Consider the following 12,234-nt stretch of genomic DNA (forward strand, 5'->3'; position numbering starts at 1 on the left):
AAACTTTATTTTGAAATCATAAAGGTTGGGTCAAAGTTCAGAAAAATTAGTGGCCATTTGAAGGAGTGCCAGTGAATTTCCTCCACACTCGGTAGGCTACTAGTTTTCTTGTAAATTCTCGTTTTTCTTGTGCATAATTTAGATGTCTTTGGAGTTACACCTTTCAATCATCCTGTAAAGTAATTGTTATGAAAAAGAATTTAATATAGCAATTTATTGATGCTGGTGAGATCAATGGTGTGTGCTTTGAGATGTTATTGTCACCATATTGGAAAATACATCTTTAATGGAAATCTCTCACTGGTGTTACTGTCATTGTGTTACTGTCATTGTGTTACTGTCACTGGGTTACTGACATTGTGTTACTGTCCCTGGTGTTACTGTCATTGTGTTACTGTCACAGTGTTAGTGTCACTGTTATTGTCATTGTGTTACTGTCATTGTGTTACTGTCACTGGGTTACTGACATTGTGTTACTGTCCCTGGTGTTACTGTCATTGTGTTACTGTCACAGTGTTAGTGTCACTGTTATTGTCATTGTGTTACTGTCATTGTGTTAATGTCATTGTGTTACTGTCACTGGGTTACTGACATTGTGTTACTGTCCCTGGTGTTACTGTCATTGTGTTACTGTCACAGTGTTAGTGTCACTGTTATTGTCATTGTGTTACTGTCATTGTGTTACTGTCATTGTGTTACTGTCACTGGGTTACTGACATTGTGTTACTGTCCCTGGTGTTACTGTCATTGTGTTACTGTCACAGTGTTAGTGTCACTGTTATTGTCATTGTGTTACTGTCATTGTGTTACTGTCACTGGGTTACTGACATTGTGTTACTGTCCCTGGTGTTACTGTCATTGTGTTACTGTCACAGTGTTAGTGTCACTGTTATTGTCATTGTGTTACTGTCATTGTGTTACTGTCACTGGGTTACTGACATTGTGTTACTGTCCCTGGTGTTACTGTCATTGTGTTACTGTCACAGTGTTAGTGTCACTGTTATTGTCATTGTGTTACTGTCATTGTGTTACTGTCACTGGGTTACTGACATTGTGTTACTGTCCCTGGTGTTACTGTCATTGTGTTACTGTCCCTGGTATTACTGTCATTGTGTTACTGTCACAGTGTTAGTGTCACTGTTATTGTCATTGTGTTACTGTCATTGTGTTACTGTCACTGGGTTACTGACATTGTGTTACTGTCCCTGGTGTTACTGTCATTGTGTTACTGTCCCTGGTATTACTGTCACTGTGTTACTGTCACAGTGTTAGTGTCACTGTTATTGTCATTGTGTTACTGTCATTATGTTACTGTCACTGGATTACTGTCACTGGGTTAGTGTCACTGTGTTACTGTCATTTTGTTACTGTCATGATTTTACTGTCATTGTCTTACTGTCACTAGGTTACTGTCCCTGGTGTTAATGTCATTGTGTTATTGTCATTGTGTTACTGTCATGATGTTACTGTCACTAGTGTTACTGTCATTATGTTACTGTCACTGTATTACTGTCAGTGTTAGTATCACTGTGTTACTGTCATTATGTTACTGTAATTGTGTTACTGTCATTTTGTTACCGTCATTTTGTTACTGTCACTGGGTTACTGTCATTATGTTACTGTCACTGGTGTTATTGTCACTGTATTACTGTCATTGTGTTACTGTCAATGGGTTACTGTCATTGTGTAACTATTACTGTGTTACTGTCACTGGGTTACTGTAATTGTGTTACTGCCCCTGGTGTTACTGTCATTGTGTTCTTGTCATTGTGTTACTGTCATTGTGTTACTGTCACTGGGTTACTGTAATTGTGTTACTGCCCCTGGTGTTACTGTCATTGTGTTCTTGTCATTGTGTTCTTGTCATTGTGTTACTGTCATTGTGTTACTGTCCCTGGTGTTACTGTCCCTGGTGTTACTGTCAGTGGTGTTACTGTCATTGTGTTACTGTCACTGGGTTACTGTCACTGGGGTTTCTGTCATTGTGCTACTGTCACTGGCGTTACTGTCACTGTGTTACTGTCATTGTGTTAGTTTCTGTTGTTACTGTCCCTGGTGTTACTGTCATTGTGCTACTGTCAATGGTGTTATTGTCACTGGGTTACTGTCATTGTGTGACTGTCCCTGGTGTTACTGTCACTGTGTTGCTGTGATGATTTTACTGTCAGTGGTGTTACTCTCACTGATGTTACTGTCATTGTGTTACTCTCACTGATGTTACTGTCACTGGTGTTATTATCATTGTGTTACTGTTCATGGTGTTACTGTCTTTGTGTTACTGTCATTGTGTTATTGTCACTGTGTTATTGTAGCTGGGTTACTATCTGTGCGTATGACACAAGTGACAATTAATAACTCCAGTAACTTCAGTAATGCCACCACATTAATGATCAAGAAAATCAGTTATTCATAAAAATATATTAATTGCAGTCACAATATTCAAATTGAACATGAAAACATAATTCAAAATGTAAACATTTTCAGGTCAGAAATTCACTATATTTTGAGTTTGACCCATTGGTTTCTATTGGCGTATCATGAATTTGTGCAAAATAAGCACACGCATGTGTACACACACACACACACACACACACACACACACACACACACACACACACACACACACACACACACAGAGAATATTTAGGAAACTTTAATTGGGTCAACTTTTCCAAAGATTTTCCAGAAAAACAAAAATGTGTAACATCACTTGACCGCATGCCACATGTCTTTCTTTATAATTATATAGTGTATAATTGGTCTGGGGGAAAATAAAATAAGAAAAGATAAAACACATTCTTCCAAATCTTATGGATTCAAACACACTGTAGCTATAACCTCAGCACCTTTTTGCTGTGTCAGTGAATTTCACACTGATTTAACTCCGCTAAGCTTTCTTGGTGACAGCTGTAGCTTCTGACATGGGACAGGCAGATTTTTTTATTTGTGATCCAATCTCTCTTTTTTGGTCATGATAAGAGACAAAGCACAAATTGTCGTACAGGTCATTAATTGTATTTTATGTGTGTTTTTTCCTAGTATGATTGAAATTGATTTGAGGTCCATGCGATAAATCACTATTAGTCTGCACAAACAAAGCACAAGCCGTTCTAATCAATTGAATAATATTGTGCCTCTTGGATGGAGGACAAGGATGGATCAGGATGGAAAATGCAAAATATGTCATTCACATATGTCACAGGCCACAATGTAGTGCAGACTCCTTCAACATGTAAGAGTCCATGTTGTGACAATAGACTGGAAATAGAATCCATAAGGGATGTTTCAGAGCTTTATAATAATAGCATTTCCTGAGGCTTGTTGTAAAACATTAACATGCAGAATAATAGTGTTTACAAAATATACAGCCACAAGTCTATTGTATTCATCCTCTTATATAAAACAGCATAATTCGATTTTATTATATGAAATTGACAGTCCCCCAAAAGCACAGTCAACTGAGGACATTCTTACACGTGTCCATTCTTTCAATATTCACAAGCACTTCATTAACGAAGTTATGTTAATTTTTAATAATGTCGCTTCAGTCAGAGAAAATTAGCATCCACCATACCTCCAAATGATCATTTATGAATAAAAATGAGAGATTATTATATGATAATGAAATGCGTATTTGCTGAAATATTCATTACTGGGGTGAATGAGACACCTACCAAAATTATGGATTAAATAATTAAATGAGTGAATTGAAGCAAATGGGCAAAGAAGAAATTTGCACAAACACACAAGATTACTGAAGTAGATAGATGGAGCAGCACTGGAAAGCGAAAGGAATGTAGCACTGAGGATATCTGTACAATGTGATTTTTACGACCACTAACTGCAACAAATATGAACACACATCACACACACACACACACACACACACACACACACACACACACACACACACACACACAGGCCCCCAGTATAGCTGAAAAAAGTGGGTATTTTACTTTGGGAGTTAATGGGAATAAAATACCTCAGTGGATGAGTGCAGATGTGTTTGATACAAATAGTCATTTTCCTATTTGCTGCCTCATTGAGCATGATGAATGATTGGAGTCAGAGAAGCGCCGTGATAAATGGCAGCACCTTGGCTCCATTGCATGCCCTATTGATTCTCCTTCTTTATTACCCCTACAACCCAGCTGGTTGCTTTGCTCTCTGCGTGTGCACACACACACACACACACACACACACACACACACACACACACACTGCAACCCTGGGGAAGGGGTCCTTCCTCCAGAACGTTGCCTCCAACAGAGAGACGGTATAAAAATAAGTTTTCTCATTAGCTGAAACCAGCAGTGAGCTCACATTGTTATTAGGAGCCTAATCTGAAGTGTACGAACTCTCATATGAAAATGATGGGAACTTGTGCATATACCCTGCTGCAGAATGGTGTGTACAGTATGAAATGAAATCAACAAATATGTGCAATCAGCAAAACCTTTGGACATCGACGAAGTCTTTCTATGTAGTCTTCAGCCTCCAGAAGATTGCTGTAGGAGGATATAATGAGGCTCTGCCACCCATTGAAATGTAATTACCTTGCACTTCTACACTCGGAGCTGGAAGGTGAGAAAAGATGAATAGGGAAAGTAAAAACCGCTGACCCTTCAAAGTTTAATTTACATTCAGCATTTCCTTGACCTTGTTCTGAGATTCGGAGAGGTAATAATTTAGGGCATTCTGTGATAATGATAAATGGTCTGTGTGTTCATGTTCACTGGTGCCAAAATATTGTCCAATGTGTACATATATGTTACTTATGATAGACAAAGCTATTACAAAGCTGAGCTACTGCGTCCACCATGAATAGGAGGTACTCTAGCCTGGCAAATAATGGTTTTCTATAATAATAATAATAATAATAATAATAATAATAATAATAATAATAAACTTGAATTCTTCTTGGTTCATTATTAGCACTAGGTCAAATCCACTGTCTCAAAGAAAACATCTGCAACTCTGGATGCAACAATTTTTGTTAAAATAACTATGCTAATACAGCTTATATTTAAACAGATCAACTGGGGGAAAAAACCCCAACACAATATGTCCTTGCAAATTTGCATTAACTTCATGGCAGCACAGTTGCAGGACTAGTAACAGCACATTAGCATAAAAATCCCCACTGCAAATTTACACTCATCATCCCATTTTAGGTCCTTCAGTGCCAAATATACATCTTAAATTAAATTTCAAATTATAAAAATAATCTAATTAAATGTGCTTATAAAAGCATTTGCTTAATTTCAGTAGCTTTTTCCAAATACCTAGCTAACTAACTTCACTAGCTAGTATTACAGCGTTTATCAGGGGCTGGCTGTCAGCTGGCTACATTAATGTTACCTCACTGTTAGCTGTTGATTTTTAATTACATCATATAATATTGTATAATATTAATATAATTTGGTATTTGTTAGTTATATTTATGTACAGTAGATATACTCAGCTATATGAATTACCTGTATAAGCTAGCAGGCTATTAGGTACCTAGCGAGCAAAAATGATCTAGCTAGGTCTCTGTATCAATGGTAAAATTATTATATTGGAGTGTAAACAGTATTTTATACTGTGTTTTACTGGGAAATACGCCACTCATATTTTACATACGAGCTACATCAGGGACATCAAGAACGGCAACTGTGTCATATTTGTCAATGTGTCACTTGTGAGGATATCAATGAATTATTTTGATAAATTTGGGTACTTTTTGTTTGTGAATGTGTCTATATAATAAAAAGAAAATCACATGCCGGCTTTAAGATATGAAGTTTATCTTCTCATGTTGAAAAACTCGCATTTTTTTTTATATGAAATACATCGCGGATCTGAGTGAGATATTTAAATAATATTGGCTGGCATTGAGTGGCATATCAGATATATTCCATTCAGCTAGCATGATACTGAACGAGTCGAAGACAAGTAGCTGAATGGAATATATTTGATATACCATGAAAAAAGCCAGCCAATATTATTATAATTATTATTATCTCATCTCATTATCTGTAGCTGCTTTATCCTGTTCTACGGGCGAAAGGCGGGGTACACCCTGGACAAGTCGCCAGGTCATCACAGGGCTGACACATAGACACAGACAACCATTCACACTCACATTCACACCTACGGTCAATTTAGAGTCACCAGTTAACCTAACCTGCATGTCTTTGGACTGTGGGGGAAACCGGAGCACCCGGAGGAAACCCACGCGGACACGGGGAGAACATGCAAACTCCACACAGAAAGGCCCTCGCCGGCCACGGGGCTCAAACCCGGACCTTCTCGCTGTGAGGCGACGGCAATTATTATTATTATTATTATTATTATTATTATTATTATTATTATACATACACATTCCTTTTGGGTGTTCAATGTGTCTTTCTCTATTAAAACGATCTCAAAATCTTCCTTATTTAGATATCGAAGCAAACCTGGCGGCCATGTTTGTTTACAAATTGTCACAGTCGCTAGCTAGCGCAGAGGTTTTATATCTCCGACGTGTGACGTCATGTCGTCTTGACTACCATGCAATATCATAAACCATATTCAACGCTCATTCTCCATTGGGTAGAGTGACGTAATGCATGTATGATAAAGCGATATGCTGACAATATTGGATGCTATCAAACCAAATAAATGAAACCTGCTAGAAGGGAATAGAATACATGTTTTTATTCCATCAAAAAAGTGTCCTGTATGTAGAATAATTTCTGATCTTTCACTCTGATGATGTCACTCCCAGTGTTTTCCTGCTGACTGGATGCGTGTTGTCAAAACGGCGAACTGGTTAAAAAGTCAAATTCTTTGGATTAACTTGAGTATTTTTTTTTTGTGGATGCGTCCATATAATATAAAGAACATTACGCTGTGGTGCAAAGATATTTTTGTTGGTGTCCTTCCTGTGTGAGTTTTTTCAGCACTGGATATGTTCCACACTGGATATATTCCTGGGCGCTGGCTACATTAATATTCAGTCACATGTCCCCGCAACCCTGCAGCATCTCAGAGAGGATATTGTGGTTAAGGCTAATTTTCCCCACCATTCCCAGACTGGGAGAGGTGGGCAAAAGCAGCCTCTGTCAGTTCATTAGAAACTGACAGCCTTTCAGCTAACGTCCACCCCGAGAAGCGGTGTCTCTAATCAAAGTCGACATGCATACACACACATACACACACATACACACATGCGTTCACACATGCATCAGCAGCCTCCCCCCCACCCCAATCCCAGCACCACCCAACACACACAGAGAAAATTCACTAATCAAAAAGTGTATTTCCTTGCAGTACTCTCTGGAGAAATCTGTTGGGAGAAAATTGGAATAATTTATTAGCTTACAAGTTTGGGTTGACAATTGGCCCACTGCTATTTATCTCTGTAATAGAGAATGTCTCCAATGTGGCAAAACTGACCAAATCAGATAGCTTTGATTAGAGAACGAAGCTGGCAAGTTTGGACATCTTTTTGTCTCAGTGGGATGTATGCACAGCAATAACCAGACAAGTGCACAAACTGATCTGACAAGTGACTCCACCATATTAGATTTCAAGATTCCAAACATGAAACCTCCTTATATCTAAACCGTTCTTCCAACATATGAACAATTCACAGGGTCATATGTAAGGTTACGCTCATTATTTATCCCAGAATAATTCATTTAATTGCTCGAGTTTAGAATGCATTTGCGCTGCACTGTTATTTAGTGCAGGATTTCCTCTCTCTCTGTGTTTTCTGAAATGAAAAACTGTTTTGCATTTCAAATAAGTGCATTACTAATTAAGTGGCAGATTAATGGAATTTTTTCCTGGCATCAACCATAAAGACGGGTGAATATTCGAATCATTATTTAGCCTTTATTACTCGTTACCCTGATGGTATGTGTCACTCCAGGTTTGTCTGGCTAATTTATGTCTGATGCTACAGTGCCTGCGAGTTGTTAATGTTTATTTTTTTCTCATTTGCATTGTGAGATGCATTTGATGGATTCAGAAATGGAATGACGTGAGATGGAAGTGAAAGTGGCAATGTGGGAGATTTCCAGCGTTGCCTGTGCAAGGAGGAAGATCAAAACAGTTGGCCTTCTTGAGCTCTAATGTGTCTCATCCCACATGTTTGGACTGGTCACCAGATTTTATTTAAGAGATGAAAGAGAAGGAATGTTTCCTCAGACTTGTTAATTGGCTAAATCAGTCTGAAAGCACCTGTTAAGATTTGAACGTGCCCGTAAATTGCATTTTCAAATTAAGATAATGAAAACAAGACCCACAAAATTAGCTGGTTTTCCTGCATCGTAATGACATCCAGTGCATATTAGTACTACTAGTACTGTATTAGTACTGATCTGGGAAAACCTTAATGGCCTTACAGCAAAGGTGGGGTTTACATTAGACCGTATCAGCGGATCATCAGATTAACGTTTTTAAAACGATTAGTGTGCACACAGCAACACCAATACACGATTCGCGTGCACACAGCAACGCCAATACACGGATACGCTCGGCTCCGCAGGCGTCCTGCGCTCCAAATCACTCTGCCCTGAACAGCGAGTGCCCTCTGGAGGGTGCGCACTCCGGCCCTGCGCAGCTCACAGAGCGCGCGAGTGAAGCACACGAGCAGTGATTCGGGACTGAGCCGCTGTGTGTGTGATCCCAGCGCATATCGGGTATGCGCGTCACTTACCACTTGCAAGTGGAAGGATGGCAAGCCTAAAGACAATCATAACTACACAATGGGCAGTATTTGCATCAGTATTTGCAGTATTTTCATACTTTTATACTCTTTAATGAAAGGTGATACAAGGCGGAAGTCCGCGCCGTTTTTCAGCAGTCGCGTCACATGACCAACGCCAGCGAATCAGGAAGGTGGATGTCACAGTGACGTTGTCCAATGACGACGCCAGCTAGAGCTCAGCACAGCGTATCCGCGTATTCTCAATGTTTACACAGCACCGGACCAGACACGATCTGGATTGAATACGTGGACCCTGGTGGATTCCCGTTTCCCGGCGTTTCCAGGCGTTTTAATGTAAACGGACAGTGCATCCGCGAAGAAAACGAGACAGATATGGTCTAATGTAAACTTGGCCAAAGATATTCAATTCCTTGCTTACAAAGATCCAGTTAAGTGACTGACATGACTGAATAGCAACAACACTGACCTTTTAATGCTTAGCCATTAGTTCATGTTTACAGCTATAAATAAGACAATTTGAAGAGGCTGTGTTTTGTTTCCTAGTGGTGTTTCATGGGCCTGGTTATTGACCCACCCAATCACAAGGCTGGCCCACCCAGCCGTGAGGAAGAGAGAGAGAAAAGTCATATAATATTGCCCTCCCCCCCAGAAAAAAAAATCCTATTGGCCCACCCTGTTAGTGAGCACTGGATCCAGCCCTGCACTCTAAAAAATAAAGGTGCTTCAGTGGTTCTTCAAATCTCTGGATGGTTCCATGGAAAGTCAAAACTCTGTGATGAACCATTACATTATGCGAAAGGTTCTTCGTTGGAAATGGTTCTTCAGAGCCTGGCATTCTCTTACAATTTGCTGGTCAATGCACATAGGCTATGTTTACACAAATCTGTCTTCACTGCTCAAACAAATGGTTTCAATGGTTCTTTAAAGAACTGTTGCATGAACGGTTCTTTGAAGCCCTGAAAAAGGTCCTTCTATGGCATCGCCCTGAAGAACCGGTACTGGCCCCATTATTTTTTAGAGTGTGGTGCTTCACACTGTCACTTTTGAAATGACTCATAGACCAAACACATGACGCATGTCTATTTTAAATTGAAATATTCTGTCGATGATCAGTCTGTGAAAACTCTCCCTTTTCAGACCTAATATCTCTGTAGCTAATCTCTGGCCTGATGACCTGCCTTCAGCGAAATCATTTCCACTAACGCTTATGTTTGGAGAAACTGTAAAAGAAGTCAAGTAGGTTTGTGTTTCAAAAACTACACTCACTGAAATACGACCATTTTTTCACAGGGTTATCAGTTCTGCCGTGGTATTATTTTTTTTCAAGTATTTCTACTGAAGGCGGCACGGTGGTGTAGTGGTTAGCGCTGTCGCCTCACAGCAAGAAGGTCCGGGTTCGAGCCCCGTGGCCGGCAAGGGCCTTTCTGTGTGGAGTTTGCATGTTCTCCCCGTGTCCGCGTGGGTTTCCTCCGGGTGCTCCGGTTTCCTCCACAGTCCAAAGACATGCAGGTTAGGATGGTGGCTCTAAATTGACCGTGAGTGTGAATGGTTGTGTGTCTCTATGTGTCAGCCCTGTGATGACCTGGCGACTTGTCCAGGGTGTACCCCGCCTTTCGCCCGTAGTCAGCTGGGATAGGCTCCAGCTTGCCTGCGACCCTGTAGAAGGATAAAGCAGCTAGAGATAATGAGATGAGATGAGTCCTGATCTAGAGCTCTGTCGAAAAGTTAGCAACCCCTGACCTACACATACAATCCGAAGAGCCTCTGAATAGTCGTATGTTCTGTGCTGTTTATGATAAATTCAGTTTATGTCTATGTTGTTGTTTTTTTTTCAAGAACAAAACCCATTACATATAGCAGGGCTCCTGTGCTGTAGGTTTGCTCATTTTTGTCTCATAGATTTCACCTGACTGCTTTAAAAGTCCATTTGGACCGGTGCCTAAAATCACCTGCTCTAAGTCTCCAAAGAACCAGCACTCAGCCTAATTTGTATGCATTATCAATTAACAAACTTAATAGCCGGCAGATTGATTAGATCCTCAGTTAGAAAGGGTAGAGCTGAAGCGAAACATGAAACATCATACACTCAGATTTTTTCTCTCTCTCACACACACACACACACACACACACACACACACACACACACACACACACACACACACACAAATCCACTCCTCCTCCACATTTCCCTAATTAATGCATACATATGGTGGAGAATAGAGTGGAAACAAGGCACTGCTCAGATTTTAAATAAACCTGCACTATCTAATGAGTCGGGCCGCCATGGCTAGTTTATCACTAATTGTGCTTTCTGTTAATGAGAGACTGCCTTAATACGAGAGTGTGTAACGCATTCACATATAATAAAATCTTGAATCTTTCCGTCAATTAGAGTGACAGAGGTTGAGGATTCATGTATCTGATGATTGTACACTGAAGCAGTTTTTGAACTGATTAAGCGGCAAATTTTGCTTACATAATTTGCCTCGAGAAATGGTTGCTACTCATACACAAGAGTTGAAAAAGATGAATTGTGTAAAGACAAAATCTGGTGCTGTATAGATTAAAGCTTTTTTTTTTTTGCTTCATTCTGTAGAAATAGGGTTATACAGCCCCTGAAGTGTATCTTCATCACATCATAAAGTGGGAAAGGCCATTTCTGGGTGTGTATGAGAATATCCGTAACTGACTGCATGACTGGCCAAGGACTCCAGTTCGCTGATTGACAGCCTTGTTCCCTACATCTATCAATGTCCGATCTGCAGCTGCCACCACATGGACATCATCATCATCATCACTCAGACTCTAGCTTATGAAGGAAAAACAACAGCAAAACTAAGCGGTAAATGACTTATACACTATATTTGGTGCAACAGCAACATATTACAGCTTATCGTATTTACAGTAACATTCTGAGATTTACAGTGTTAACCCCTTCAGAGTTTTATATTGGGTTCTTTTTTCTTATAATAATAAAACACAAATCTGTCGAAACATCTTTGTGTGTTGGACGCAATTAGACCAAGGTCTTCTCCACGAAGGAAGGCTCTGTCCCGTAGTTTCCTCTCTCTAGAACTTCAAGCACAGTATGAATGACCTACAGTACCATCTAAGCAGAAGGCTGATCCATGGATATTAAAATGCAAACGTGCACATATTTCCTGGCATTAAACTTTATGGCGCATTGAAACCACTGTCTCTCAAGTAATAAATCCTAATGGGCTTGTGTGATATTTTTACTCGGCAAAGATATCATTCGATGTCATTGTTTCATACAAACAATCAGGTACAAAGCGACAAGAGCTCTGTCTTTCTAAATCACCTCCTACACATGTGTGCGCACACACACACACACACACACACAAACAACCGAGCAGGGCAACATATGTGGTTTGGTCGCTGTCGCCGCATTTTTGTCAGCTTGCACTGAAATGTATTTCACTGTCTGGCCCTTAATTTTGATTTATTGTCCATGCACAAATTAGAAAAATATGCTTTAAATTTCAGTTCCATGGCCGTGCAGTGCCTGG

The sequence above is a fragment of the Neoarius graeffei genome, chromosome 24 (assembly GCF_027579695.1).
Source record: "Neoarius graeffei isolate fNeoGra1 chromosome 24, fNeoGra1.pri, whole genome shotgun sequence".
NCBI lineage: Eukaryota > Metazoa > Chordata > Actinopteri > Siluriformes > Ariidae > Neoarius > Neoarius graeffei.